This window comes from Taudactylus pleione, unplaced genomic scaffold (genome assembly GCF_031769625.1).
Source record: "Taudactylus pleione unplaced genomic scaffold, aTauple2 ptg000887l, whole genome shotgun sequence".
In the NCBI taxonomy this organism is placed as follows: Eukaryota; Metazoa; Chordata; class Amphibia; order Anura; family Myobatrachidae; genus Taudactylus; species Taudactylus pleione.
Window position 1 is genome coordinate 4163688 of NW_028285288.1, and position 16712 is coordinate 4180399.

Here is a 16712-nt window from a genome sequence, read left to right on the forward strand (position 1 = left end):
GCACATACACTTACAGTACAAACACCAGCACATACACATACACTTATAGTACAAACACCAGCACATACACATACAGTTACAGTACAAACACCAGCATAAACACATACACTTACAGTACAAACACCAGCACATACACTTACACGTACAGTACAAACACCAGCACATACACTTACACTTACACGTACAGTACAAACACCAGCATAAACACATACACTTATAGTACAAACACCAGCACATACACTTACAGTACAAACACCAGCACATACACATACACTTATAGTACAAACACCAGCACATACACATACAGTTACAGTACAAACACCAGCATAAACACATACACTTACAGTACAAACACCAGCACATACACTTACACGTACAGTACAAACACCAGCACATACACTTACACTTACACGTACAGTACAAACACTAGCACATACACATACTCTTACAGTACAAACACTAGCACATACACATACACTTACAGTACAGACACCAGCACATACACTTACAGTACAGACACCAGCACATACACATATTCCTACACTTACAGTACAAATACCAGCACATACACATACGCATACACTTACAGTACAAATACTAGCACATACACATACGCATACACTTACAGTACAAACACCAGCACAAACACATACACTTACAGTACAAACACCAGCACATACACAACAAACACCAGCACATACACTTACAGTACAAACATCAGCACATACACATACACTTACAGAATAAACACCAGCACATACACAACAAACACCAGCACATACACATACACTTACAGTACAAACACCAGCACAAACACATACACTTACAGTACAAACACCAGCACATACACAACAAACACCAGCACATACACTTACAGTACAAACATCAGCACATACACATACACTTACAGAATAAACACCAGCACATACACAACAAACACCAGCACATACACATACACTTACAGTACAAACACCAGCACATACACTTACAGTACAAACATCAGCACATACACTTACACTTACAGAATAAACACCAGCACATACACAACAAACACCAGCACAAACACATACACTTACAGTACAAACACCAGCACATACACAACAAACACCAGCACATACACATACACTTACAGTACAAACACCAGCACATACACTTACAGTACAAACATCAGCACATACACTTACAGTACAAACATCAGCACATACACTAACAGTACAAACACCAGCACATACACATACACTTAAGAGAATAAACACCAGCACATACACTTACAGTAGAAACACCAGTACATACACATAGACTTACAGTACAAACACCCACACATACACATACACTTACAATACAAACACCAGCACATACACTTAAACATACAGTACAAACACCAGCACATACACTTACAGAATAAACACCAGCACATACACTTACAGAATAAACACCAGCACATACACTTACAGAATAAACACCAGCACATACACTTACAGAATAAACACCAGCACATACACTTACAGAATAAACACCAGCACATACACTTACAGAATAAACACCAGCACATACACATACACTTGCAGTAGAGACACCAACACATACACTTACAGTACAAACACCAGCACATACAAATACACTTACAGTACAAACACCAGCACATACACATACACTTAAGCTGGCCACACATCTAAAGATTATCTGTCCAACCAGCCAACTTGTTGATTGGTTGGAATGAAAATCTGGTAACGTATGGGAGTAACTGATGATCAGCAATTTGCTCCTAAATGCCAGAAAACAGATGAAAATGGCGTCAGACAAGTTTGTTAAATGTTTGATCTAAACAATTTGTTCAAACAACAGTTTTTGTCCATTTTCCGGAGTTTGGGAGCAAATTGCTGATTGTCAGTTACCATCATACCTTACCAGATTTTCATTCCAACCAATCAACTAGTTGGCTGGTTGGATGTAAGTTGGTCTAGTGTGTGGCCAGCTTTACAGTACAGACACCAGCACATACACTTACAGTACAGACACCAGCACATACACATACTCCTACACTTACAGTACAAACACCAGCACATACACATACGCATACACTTACAGTACAAACACCAGCACATCCACTTACAGTACAAACACCAGCACATTCACTTACACTTACAGTACAGACACCAGCACATACACTTACAGTACATACACCAACACATACACTTACAGTACAAACACCAGGACATACACATACACTTACAGTACAAACACAAGAACATACACTTACAGTACAAACACCAGCACATTACTTACAGTACATACACCAGCACATACACATACACTTACAGTACAAACACCAGCACTTACACTTACAGTACAAACACTAGCACTTACACTTACACTTACACTTACAGTACAAACACCCGCACATACAAATATACTTACAGTACAAACACCAGCACTTACACATACACTTACAGTTCAAACACCAGCACATACACATACTCTTACAATACAAACACCAGCACCTACACTTACACTTACAGTACAGACACCAGCACATACACTTACAGTACAAACTCCAGCACATACACATACACTTACTGTATAAACACCAGCACCTACACATACACTTACAGTATAAACACCAGCATAAACACATACACTTACAGTATAAACACCAGCACATACGCTTACACTTACAGAATAAACACCAGCACCTACACATACACTTACAGTATAAACACCAGCACATACGCTTACACTTACAGAATAAACACCAGCACATACACATACACTTACAGAATAAACACCAGCACATACACATACACTTACAGAATAAACACCAGCACATACACATACACTTACAGAATAAACACCAGCACATAATATCTGTGAACATGATTTTCTCGATTTAATCACAAAATGTAAAGCACCTTTTCTTTTAAGACAAAGTTGCTTGTCCCAACTCCCAGGCTATTGCACTTGCCACCCAGACCTGAACTTATCAGACAAATGTAATGTTCTGCTGTAATTGTTAATATATCTGTATTTGCTATTTATGTATATGCAACACTTTGTGGCTGAATCATACTTTTATTTTAGTTCACAGTGTTGCCACCACTCTAAACTACCCCTGGGGCAGCTGCATGGCATTCAGACCTCTAGAACTGGGGATCTGATGAAACTGACATTACATTTTTGTAAGAAGGAGAAATGGACGCCTACGTTTTTCCTGCCCTATATTGGTAATGCCCTGCTGCCGCCGTAGTAAGTTGTCACCAAACTCCACTCCACCTGCATTTCTGAAATTTTTCATATGCTGCTATGCCATATTTGGTGCATCTCAATGACACACAGGTCTATTATTCTACCTTTGTTTTATACAGTATGTTCTATTATAGGAATGCATTAAACCAGTGTGCAGTTCAGAATCAACTTAATTTCTGCTGCCTACAGAATTACACATCAGCAGGTTTGTAAAATTGAACTTGCACATTAGAGACATTATATATGTTATATTATATAGACGTTACCTGGAGAGGACAAGATGAAATACAAAAGGTCAGGGCCAGAGAGCCAGCTACATACTAGGGAATAGTCTGCTGACTCGCCAGCTCTGAGCTGCTTACTTGCTGGAAACTGTGGTAATGAATCGGAGAGGAAATTTCTATTCCTGACCGATCAGAGCAGGAAGCTCCCTGGGGCTTGCGGCTGCTGAGACCCAACCTTAGAGTCTCGTCGCAAGCCCCGATGGTCGCGACGGTGTTCACCATTGCGACCATCAACCTGGTCGGTCGTTAAGCTGTGGGTGGTAACCCACAGCTTAACTAACTACCAGGAGGCTGCACTTCAAAAATGAAGCGGCCGCCCTCATTCAGAGAGAGCGGTCGCTTCTTCCGACCGCCTCTGAATGAGGGCCAGTGTATGAAGAGAGAGAGAGAGACAAGCATTCACCAAAGCACATACAGGTGTAGCCTTATATAGAGAAAATGAGATGTCTGCATATTTGCCTCTGATAATATGAGTGGGAGCTGCCTTTCTACTTATCTAATAAACGTGCAAACAAAGAATGTAAATAAGTCCAGGTGCAGATGTCTCTTATGGAGTCTGGAGTCTTTTTACTACCGTACACTATTTGTGGACAAGTGCAAGGAATCTAAGGCACTAGTTAAAGGAGTAGGGGGTATCTAGGTCTAAATTCTAATTGATAATAAAGCTCACTAACAAAGGTGTACTGCAAATACTGTGCAATTAAGACGAAGTGCATTTCATATGCAAGAAGTAAAAATTAAACACCCGAGCCAGTTGGTCAGACTACGGGCTATAGGGGGTTAAGTTTTGTTACTAGGCAGTTAGGGAGTATGAGGTGAGTTAGGTCAGCCTTTAGGAAGGATGCTGGGGGGTGGGGTTTTAGGGACATTTCAGGGAGACTGGGCTAGCAGCCATTTTAGGTCATCTTCCTTGGGTTTGTTCCCCACCCACCCTCCCTGTTGTTTTCTCGAATTTGGAGTGGTGTCAGCTTTGGCGTTTGGTGGGAAAGAACAGTTGCAGTCGCCATCTGTCTATGGAGCTTCAGGTGCTCTCATTCCCCAATTCATGGCTTAGGCTGATTCTTCCCTACTGGGGTCAGCGGTACCATCGCTCCAGGTGAGCTCATGTTGTGTCATTGGGGCGGGAGGTGGATACCTTGGGCGCGATAATGGGCTGGCTGGCCGCCTCCCATTTTGGTACTGGGCAAGTATGGAGTGGCAGTTGGTGGATCTTGCATTGGCTAGTTCTTTCAGTGCCACCATTCTTTATCTGTCCTTTCCTCCTCTTAGTTATTTAGCATTGCTAGCATTTTTAGTTTCTGCTAGTTTTAAATAGCCATTTACAGTTTTAAATAGGAAAATAAATAAAAGCTGAATTTCTTTCCCCTTAAGCAAGTCTCAGTGTCGTTATTTCAATATTGTTATGGTTACTGGTTTGCACTACACTGGGAGTGGGATGACATACATCTGGTGATGGGGGGTTTATAACTTATAGTACAAATGGTATTTCATTACTGAATATTTTTGGTGCAAATACACTGATTTTTATACTGTAGGAAAGCATATGGACTTGTGGGGCAGGGTGCAATATTTTGCACATTGTGAAACATTGAGCTGATCTGAGGATTTTTTTTGTTGAGTGCTGGCCAGAAGCATGAATGTTCTTACTTATGTTCCCCTGTGCAGAAACTACATTTGCTTTTATGGGTTGAGATTACCGGACACAATTAAATAAAGTGGTGGATCTGACATATTCCAGGAGCATTCCCTGTTTTCCTTCAGCGAGAACAGCTCTTCTCCCCTGAGAAAGACCCACCTTGTACTGTCAAAGGGATATTCTTAGCCTCATCCAGGCTCATTTTATATAAGAAAGTGAATTTTGATCACATTTACACTACTCAAATAAAACGTATTGGCACTTAATAAAGACAGTTTTGATGTCCTCTCAAACGATTCACTTTAAGTTTGTCACACAAGCCCACAAAAGTTAATGCACCCCCTGCTTTTTGTAGTGGCAGTCTCTGCAAGGCAGTTATGTACCTTGGAAGTCACTTAACAGATGCATAGATTCAGAAAGGGAGTCTCTAGGAGGAAAATAATCAGCTCATTTTAGGGAATTCTATAATATCCATCTCAGAAGCTAAACTACTGAGCTGCAAATAGCAGCTGCACTTTAGTAGAATTTTTTTGGTTCATTGTTGGTAACTTCAAGGCGTGTACTCAGGGCCTGATTCACAAGGAATACAATTCTGCTTGTACGAACGCACTGCAGTTGCAAAGATCAGCGATGCTATTTAAATGTGTGCATTCACACCTGACATAAGGACGCCCACTTCCCCTTACTCACATCCGTATACTAGGGGTACATAGCGAAACATTCGGTAACATCGAGTAACATCGGACCCATACGCACAGTTAAGCAGGTCAGACCTCACTCAGGAATTGCTAACTTCTGCATACACTATGCGACCTCAGGCGCTGCCTGGTATCGCAGTGGCTAATTCATGCACGCCCATGCAACGTTGTTGAAATGCACTGGCATGCCTGTGTTTGCCCAACATCCCTCCTGTCACCACCCACAAATCAGGGTTGCCTATCCTCCCGATTCGGGTGGGAGCCTCCCGATAAACGGGTGCAGCTCCCGCCCCCCCAGAAAGGCAGGCAAGCCTCCCGCATGCCGCCGATCCCCTGTCTCCCCCCCGTCAGTACCTGATAAACCCCCTTCAGCAGGGGGCCGCTGACGCGATTTGCGTCATTTTGGCCACGCCCCCTGCTTCACAAAGCCTGTATTTCGGCATTGTGTAGCAGAGGCGGGGCCAAAATGATGCGATTGCATAGCCCCGCCCTCTGTCACACCCGGAAACGGCCTTCAGCCCGCCTGGCCACGCCCCCTGTTGCCGGCCACGCCCCCTGTTCTGCCGATCTGGTTGCTCCCTCCCGGAAGGAGCAGCCAGATAGTCGGCAAGTATGCCACAAATGGCACTTCCTGTCAATCACTCTGCTCCGGGTCTGAGTAGCCTCTGCAAATGCAGTTCCCATCGCAATTGATATTTCACGCACTGCGATGCGTATGCACGCACAATGCAAACTAATCGACCGATTGCGTGCGTGTTAGCAACTGCATCCCTTGCTGAATCAGGCCCTCAATTATACGAATACGAAGGCTTAAAATAATCTAGAGGAATACAATCATTGCACCTAGCCCACTTTTCTTGTAGTTTGTAAAGTATTGAAAAGCATATAAGTTGATTAACAGTGAACATGAAGTCGTTAAATGGGACAAACAGCGCATAGTACACAGAACAGGTTTATTTTTACTAAATCCTTAGACGTGTCTATCTTTACAAATCACTCATTGTGCTATAATTTGATTGGGTAAGCTATTATTGCTAACATGTACTGTACCTTTCACAAGCCCTAAGCAATTATCTGTAAGTTGCTGGCTTGTGTGATAACCTTGTAACATTTTATAGTGTCCTATCTCTGACTATCTTTCAATTTAGTATACTACACTATTGTCTGTTACCATTAACTATTGCAGACAACACTAAGGACCGCGCGCGTGCGCAAGCCCCGTAGCGAGTGAGAAAATCACACGCTCAGGTGCTCGCTACAAACGGGTCGGCTATCGATGTTGATCGACAGCTGGCCCCATTTTGTAGGCGGGGAGGTGGGTGGCTGGACAAACGGAGGCGTTCCTGAAGGTACCGCCTGCCGTTTGTCCATGCTCTATTGCTATTTGAGCAGGAAGCTCACTGGGGCTTGCAGCAGACGAGACCCTATCACAAGGGTCTCGTCGCAAGCCCGATGGGCACGATAATCGTGACCATCACCTGGCCGCTCACAAAAGCTTGTGGGTGGTCACCCACAGCTTAGCGAGCGGCCAGGAGGCCGTTTTTTTTTTTTTTTAAAACAGTCGCCCTCATTCAGAGCGAGTGCTCGCTTTTTGCGTGCGCCTCTGAATGAGGTCCTAAATCCTTAGCAAAACACTCAAACATGCTGTATTATCCTCCTTTACAAACATTCTGATGACATAATGAAAAGTGAAATTAATATAAATATTAAGTATTTTACAAGAAAATGGAACTTCATTATAAAACAGCGGCCATTTATTATTCTGTACATAGCACATTCTCATCCCTCTGATATACGTAAAATATTCCTTTGAGGTTATTAACTGTGCATGGCTCACCTAATAACGTATTTACCAAAGCTTGATTAAGCACAAGTGCCTAGGGGTGGTTGAGTCTAAGCACGGCTCATATGTCCAGTTTATTTTTTTTCGTCAACAGTGGAAAATTAAGAAGTGATCTCAGACAATATGAAAACATCTACCAATGTAGGATTACGGCACATGCACCGGACTCGCTATATTTTGCATGATTTTTGATATCAGGTAGTTAAAATCTCATGGGGGTAGATGTATGAAGCGGCATGTTAACTGACGCTATAACACTTCCTGCTTCGCCTCTTTACCGAGGCTCAGCAGGAAGCACTACCGATGAGATGTAAGTACATCTCATCGTCCGGAGAGGGGGAGCGTTAACTCCCCTCTCCGGCGCTACCCGCTAGAGACAGCAGCGCATCAGCCTAGTGCTGATGCCCTGTGTCTCTGTCCTGGCCGGTTCCACTGAGAATGCGCGGGATCTCGCAAATAATGCGAGATCTCCGCGTGCAGCCTGGAGCCGGCAGCAGGGACAGCACTGTCCCTGCTGTGGGTATAGGCTAGCCGGCCGAACGGTCAGGCGATATGACCGTTCGTACATGGCCCTGCCGCTCGGCGCTGCAATCTTGTAGATAGCAGCGCCGATAATGACTGGAGCGCATAGCGTCCCTGTCATTAACCGCCCAGACCCCCGATAATACATTGGGGAGAAGCTGTATCAGCGCACATAACTTGCGCTGATACCACTTCTGGGCTTCATACATCTACCACATTGTTTTTAAAAGACAATTTGGCAACCCATTATCACTGTACAAGCCATATTCATTTTAGCAGATGGAGTGACGAGCAGCACCCTTTGATCAGGCATCATGGATTCAGGGAGTGCAAGAACAATTTTAGGATGCAAGTTTCCTGTTTGATCTCTAAACTGTATAACGAGTTCAGCTGACACCTCCAGAAGACTTGCATTACACTGCAGTAATAGTCAGTAGCGGGATTGTACCTCTGCCACATATGGCTGTCACTGAATCTTTTTTTTAACCGTATATTTTCAGTATCTGATTATTTTATCTCCTGACACCAGTCAACCAGCTCCAATCTCTCTGACGATGAGGTGATCAATGATATTTACATCTGTAAATTGCTGTTGTCCAATAAAAGGCACTGCATCTAATGAGTAGTGTGAAAATGAATATGTCACAAAACTTTAAAGGGTATTTCTCAGATTTTGAAATTATTGTCACTAAAAATCATTGCTGGGCCAGGCAAAACAATGTACTGTGAAACATAATATGGATACTGTGAATATGATGCTCACATTGCAACGTCGGTGTCATAGTCTGCTTTGTTTGTCCGGCTGGTAGACGGCTGTAAAAAAACAAACTATTTCTTCTTGGAAATCCTTAGAACTAGCGTTTAGCAGCATGGAACAACCCATCGTCCACTGCATCGTACAATGTGTATGGATGACTCAATGTATCATTCCATCGTGTCATCCCAATACCCTGGGTACTGTATACCTTCATGTAGGTGTACCCAGCTTAAGTTAACTGACAATCAGATCGCCAGCTGGTAGGGTGTCTATCTCCCTAAACACAAGAACCAGCACATGTTTAAATGCCCCAACTCTATCATAATTGACTGACAAAAAAAACATATTTTCCATGAGGCCAATGGTGTCTTCTAGTTATCACAGGCACACTGCTGCAAAGTGTGGGTGGGGATACCCTTATACTCAAAAATGTGATGCACATTAATACTACCCAATAGTGGTATTATTTATTCTTAGAGATCATGTCCCACTCGATTACTGCGATCCATTGACGAAGGGCTATTAACAGTACCTAGAATCTCCTGGAATTCGTCTGGGGGTCGAGCTTTCAGTTTTGGGGCTCCAACCTAATGGAAGTCACTTCCCCCCACAGTTCGAGAGGCCTCCACTCTAGGATCCTTCAAAAATAGACTCAAGACTCACCTCTTCACCCAAGCATTTCACTAATGTCCCTTGTTTAAGCTTATTTTGTATTTTGTACTGTAAAGGGAAATGTAAAGCACTTTGAGTCCTTTATTAGAAAAGCATTATATAAATAAAATTATTATTATTATCATTGTAGTGTTGAAAATGATGTACGTACTTTGGCGGTAGTATCGCAGTACTATAAAACGCATTTGTATAGTGTTGCGCTAGTATTCATAAATATCTTTTAAGACTTCACATGTCAGAAATAAACACCAAGACGCCAATCTAATATATATTCATAAATTTTTATATATAAAACAAAATAGCAAAACAATAATAATAATAATAATAATAATAATAATAATAATAATAAATAATAATAAATAATCCTGCATAAGTAACAAATCTGACCAAATATTATAGTCAGTGTAAAAAATTTTGTCCTTACAGAAGCCCCATTTCATTTGACATATGTATCAAAATCACAATTCTCACTGGACTCATATATCAGAGAATATACAGTCTTTTATTCCTCATTAATCAGCCCTCCGTGTCTGTAGAATCAGTGTAATAGCGGTGCGTACAAGAGATGAAATAGGGAGTCCCGGCTTATGGGCAAATAGCCCGATGTTCCCTGTTTGCTCAGTCAACTCGTGACCGCCGTTGTTCAGCCGCTGTCTCAGTCCGGGTAGTAGGAACTCCATCTCTGCATACAGCAAAACAGCTCCTGCTTGTTGTAATAGAAGAACCACTGGCTATAGTTGAAAGAATGTCCAGCAAGGTAAGTGGCAAATACCCGTGACGCGTTTCGCTTCCATTTGAGGAGGCTTTATCAAATAGCATGGTAGTATCGCAGGGTAATAATTACAGATGTGCGGTTCGGTTCCCCAGAATTCCGAATCCACCCAAATTTTGTGAATCTGGGTAAATTTGAGTTGCGGTTCTAATCTCCTGAGGAGATCCTGGTAAATCCAGGTTGTGGTTCTGATCTTTTTGCGATTCGGAATTCGGATTTGAAATCAGAATTTTGGGGTTTGGATTGAATAAATCACATGATTTTAGCTGTTTTTAAAACTTTTCATCTATTTTTTATTTTAAAAATCCAGATCCAAAACCAAAACACTTGAGGGTGGTTTGTAAAACCAAATCCAGATCAAAACCTCGAAGGAGATACAGATCCAAAACCAAAACCAAAACACGGGGGTCGGCGCACATCCCTAGTAATAATACACATGAGCAGATTTTATCATCAAAAGGCAGCTTAGTACTTAACTAGCAGTGGTGGTTTATTCAGCATTAATTGGATATACAGCCGTACCCACAGTTTAGTATGTAACAGACTCTCAGCAGGGAGCGGAGCTTACGCAGAATGTAAAGGCGACTGTACTGGGTTAGCGATGCAGGATACAAGCAGTGACAACTGGTATGTAATGCAATATTGGGAGGGTCTCACAGAGCTCTAACACAGTGGCAAGATGGCACGGAGCATGGGCAGAAGACTACACAGTGGCCATTTTGCTTTGGGAATTAAGTTTCCCAGATGGAACCAATATGGAGACTGAGCAGTAGTGCTCTCCAAGTTTCAACATGTAGTACCGCATGTAATATACTGTATGCAATTCTTCTCTTTCTGTTTTTCTCTAGAAATAATCCTCCATTCTTAGTAAAACAGTGGGCACATCTTAGAAGAAGTTATGATGACCTTGCTAAGTCACCATCCCCAAAAGATCCACCTGTGTAATAATGAAAGTCTTGTATAAGTGCTACGATGAATCTTTTCTATGAGCAGAATGTATTAGTGAACTTGTCCATTGTTACTGTTACTCCAGGAATTCCTATTGTCTGTATGTTGTTGAAAAGAAAATCAATAGAATATTATGGAATAACACTGCGGCCAGCATGTCTCCAGCTTCACTTGACATCACCACAGTGAAGTAGGATCTCGGCAGACTGTTCTCACACTAGAAGCTTTGGAAGCTTTTTTTCTTATTTTTTTTTCAAAAGTTACTAGAGTCTGTCCTCAAAGAAACCAAGTTGTTTATTTATTAAAGAAGATTAAGTTTACATGGTGGTGACTTCTCTGCTAGCTAAGATTTATTGTAGCCAATTCACCCAGATGCTTTCAGCATCAAGGAATACGGGCAGGTGCACTTGTGCTTAGCACCATACTGCTGTGCAGGGGCATATCTGTAAGGGTGCAGGGTGTGCGGGAAACATGGGCCCCTGGGTCCAGAGGGCCCCGCATGGCACACCCTGCACCCATATTAGTAAGCTGGAATAGCCTGGCTGGAAGTGCCCCATTCAGAAGTGCACTATTCAAAAGTGCATTTTAAGTTTAATACTGGCGTTAGACCGGCGTTCTCAATTATATCTACTGCTGCTTCTGCTGCTGAATTGACGCATCCTTTTTTTGTCTTGCCATCTGCAGGTAATGGACTACAAGTCTCAGACTTTTGCTATACTGAATATACTGAATATATATTGGCCAGCCTGAGAACTTAGGTAACGGACTACAAGTCTCAGACTTTTGCTGATAAGCAATGTTATTTAGTTTCTTTGTTAGTTAGCTCATTGAGCCTGTTATTAGCCTAGTGGTATGTGCTGTGTGATTGTTTTACTCAATTTATTGCTAGCCATATTAGTGGGAGGGTGCTGGGCTTGCAAGCAATCAGTAATTTAACATGCCAGGTCTCCTACATATGGGTCATTAGTAGGCTGGAATAGCCTGGCTGGAAGTGCTCCATTCAGAAGTGCAATTTAAGATTAATACTGGTGTTAGACCAGCGTTGAACCGAAGTGGAACAGAAGGGAAACAACCGATCTGCACTTATAAAAACCTAATCTAGATTTGGAGAAAAACCATCATCAAAGGTGATTTCACAATCTCACTGCTACAAATTCCTGCTGACTGCATCACCTGGACTTTTAACACTTAAATCTGGCCCTGATTCAGGGCCGTCTCTCCTCCTTTTTGGAGCGGCCTCGTGGCTGCTTGCATAGCTGTTGGTGTGATGGTCGCGAAGGACCATTGGGCTTGCGACGAGACCCTTGCAGGTAGGGTCTCGCTGCCGCAAGCCCTGGAGTGCTTTTGGCTCTATCAGAGCCAAAAGCACTCCCACTGACATCACTAGTGACGTCAGTGGGGCCGGCCCCAGACAGTAGGCGCTCCCATGAGAACCCCTCCATCTGGGCAGCCACACCCCCGGCACGTCCACCAAAAGGGGGCATGCAGTCAATCACCATCGACAGCACGCCCCCTTTGGTGCGAGACCCATAACGACGGCTTGGCCGTCGTTATTCGGGTCTTGCGCATGTGCACGACGGAGCCGCCTCCGCCGTCGTGCGCATGCGCTCAGGACTCGCGAGCGGGTCAGAATCAGGCCCTCTGGTTGCTACAAAAACTCTGACCATCACTTGCTACTATTTGTGCTGCCTCTATGCTTAACAGATAATCTTACTGAATATTGTTAATATCAGCTTAACTCTCTAATAATGTATTTTTATCTTAGCTCTTTGGCCTAGTCTTACATTATCTAGCTACTACTACTGTCTACTCTAATATTCAATTTCTGTTCCCATCTTATCTCCACTTTTTCAAAACTGTATAATATATTTTTGTTGTGCTGACACTTTACCTCATCCTTATCATGACCATGTCGTCTTCAACTCCTCCCTTCACTCAGTTTCTAACTAATCTTTTGTTCTGCCCTCAGACTCCACCTCTATCCTTTTCCCCTGGTCTCCTCCACCTCCTCCTATCTCCCCTTCTCTCTCTGCCTTCATCCCCCTCTTCACCCATTACTCCATTTTCTTTCTCTTATACCCCACAAGTATCCTACTACCCCACTGGTAATCTTTCCTCCCTTACTTATCTCCCTGTCACTTAGCCCCACTTTCATTCACATCTCCTTAACTTCCCTCCCTGCCCACTTCCTACAGGGTCCCCTCCTAGCACAGGAGCACGCACGATCCCTACACTCTATTCATCTCGGTCTCCCAAAGTAATCTCATCTCCACGCTATTGCAACCCTGACAATCTCATTCACATCTCTCCTATCAACTCTGTCACTCTATCCTGTGCCCTCTGGAATGCCAGATCAGTCTGTAACAAACTGGCCGCCACCCATGACCTTTTCATCTCCAACTCCCTGAATCTCCTGGCCATTACTGAAACCTGGATTTTACCCTCTGACACCACTTCTCATACAGCTCTCTCTTATGGGGGCCTAACCTTCTCCCACACCCCCAGGCCTGGGGGTCACCATGGCGGTGGTGTTGGGGTCCTTCTCTCCCCGGTTGCTCATACCAAAAAAACCCATCAGAACCATCCCTTGCATTCTCCACATTTGAAGTTCATGCTATATGCCTCTTCCAACCAGTACACCTCAGAGTAGCTGTCATCTACCGTCCCCCTGGCCCTCCCTCCAAGTTCCTTAACAAGTTTGCTTCCTGGCTCACTCACTTTCTCTCTCTTTCAGACCTTCCCTCTATTATCCTCAGTGACTTCAATATTCCTATTGATATCCCCACAGAATCTGCTGCCTCCAAACTACTCACCCTCACTTCCTCATTTGGACTCTCCCAATGGACCTCCTCACCCTCCCATGCGAGTGGGCATTTGCTTGATCTGGTATTCACTCACCGTTGTGATATTTCTGCCTACTCCAATTCCCCATTCCCCCTTTCTGACCATCACCTACTCTCTTTTAACCTATCCCTCTCTCTTTCCCCTCCACTACATCCGAAAGCCACCATCACTAAGCGTAACATTGAAGCTATTGACACTGCTTTCTTTTCTTCCCTACTTGACTCACTTCTCTCCCCTATCCTCTCTTTCTCCTGCGCTGAACAAGCTGCTTCCCTATACAATGCCTCCCTTACTTCTGCTCTTGACTCTGTTGCTTCGGTGATCACTACTCACCCTCGCAAATCCAAACCTCAACCCTGGCATTCCAAATGCACCAGATACCTGCAAAAATGTTCACGAACCACCGAGCGACTGTGGAGAAGATCACGCTCTCAGGCAGATTTTCTCCATTTCAAATACATGCTGTCATCCTACAGTGCTGCCCTTTCCCTCTCTAAACAGTCATATTTCAAGAATCTCATCTCTTCCCTGTCCTCAAATCCTCAGCATCTCTTTTCCACCTTCAACTCCCTCCTCTGCCCACCCACTCCTCGTCTCCCCTCCTTGCGCTCTGCCACTGACTTTGCTACCTATTTCACATCTAAAATTGATTCCATACATCAGGACATCATATACAACCAGTCCCTCAGCTCTCCACTTCCTCCTTTCCCGGATCACCCCTCCCCATCCATTTTACTGACTCTGACATCCTTCTCCCCTGTGACTGGAGAGGAAGTTAAGGCCCTTATCCAGTCCTCCCCCCTTCTACCCCTCCCCTCGACCCTATCCCCTCCCACGTCCTCTGCTACCTCTCTCCTTCTGCCTGCTCCCATCTTGCTCACCTCCTTAATCTCTCCCTCTCATCTGGCACTGTTCCTTCTGCATTCAGGCATGCCCGTGTCTCCACCATTCTTAAAAAACCTAACCTTGATCCTAACAGTCTCTCTAACTACCGACCAATCTCTCTCCTCCCTTTTGCCTCCAAACTCCCTGAGTGTATTGTTTACAACCGCCTCACCACATTTCTTTCCTCCCACTCCCTCCTTTTCAGTCTGGCTTCCGTTCTCTCCACTCCAGTGAAACTGCCCTCACAAAAGTCAGCAACAACCTCCTTGCTGCCAAATCCAAGGGCCACTACTCCCTGCTCATTCTCCTTGACCTCTCTGCTGCTTTTGACACTGTGGACCACCATCTACTGCTGCATATCATTCACTCCCATGTCTATGTGACACTGCTCTCTCCGGGCTGTCCTCCTACCTCTCTGACCATTCCTTCTCTGTTTCATCTCATGGTGACTCCTCCTCCCTACAGCCTCTTACACTAGGTGTTCCCAAAGGTTCTGTTCTTGGACCTCTCCTATTCTCTCTCTATACGTCTTCTCTAGGTAAACTCATCAGCTCTTTTGACCTCCATTATCATCTCTATGCTGATGATACTCAGATCTACCTTTCCTCACCTGATCTTTCCCCTTCTCTACTGACTCGTATCTCTAACTGTCTCTCTGCTATCTCTTCCTGGATGTCCCAGCGATTTCTCAAACTTAATATGTCTAAGCCTGAGCTGATAGTCTTCCCACCCTCCCACATAACATCATGACCCACTATTTCTTTATTAATAGATGGCATTACTATCTCATCTAGTCCCAAAGTGCGTTGTCTTGGAGTCATCCTGGACTCTTCCCTCTCCTTCAAACCACACATTCAGAACCTCTCGCAGTCCTGTCGATTCCATCTCAAGAATATTTCCATGATCAGACCCTTTTTCACCCAGGATGCTGCCAAAACCCTTGTACATTCACTGGTCATGTCCAGATTGGACTACTGTAACCTTCTCCTAGCTGGCCTCCCCAAATCCCATCTCTCTCCACTCCAGTCTGTGCTCAATGCTGCTGCTCGGCTCATCTTCCTCTCCAAACACTCTACATCTACCTCCCCTCTTTTGCAAGCACTCAACTGGCTCCCATTCCCTTTCAGAACCCAATTCAAGGCTCTCACACTCAGTTACAAAGCCCTCACCCATTCCTCTACCATTTACATCTCTGATCTCATCTCCCTTCACTCTTCTGTCCGCCCTCTTCGTTCACTTAATACACGCCACCTTTCATGCCAATTGATTACTTCCTCCCACTCCTGCCTCCAAGATTTTGCCCGTGCTGCTCCTCACTTTTGGAACTCCCTCCCTCTCCCTATCAGACTCTGCACCTCTTTACCATCTTTCAAATGAGCTCTTATGACCCACTACTTCATTAAAGCCTTCCAGCTCTCATCCTAACTTGCTGCTACATCTTCCTTTCTCCCCGCCCACCCCATTCTTGTCACTCCTGTTTGTCTTCCCCTCCCTTAAAGAATGTAAGCTCTTTCCAGCAGGGCCCTCTACCCTCTTGTGCTTCACTTTACTGTAATTTAATTTATCTCTTACTCCCCACTAGGGCAACTAACACTTGGCTGCTTATGC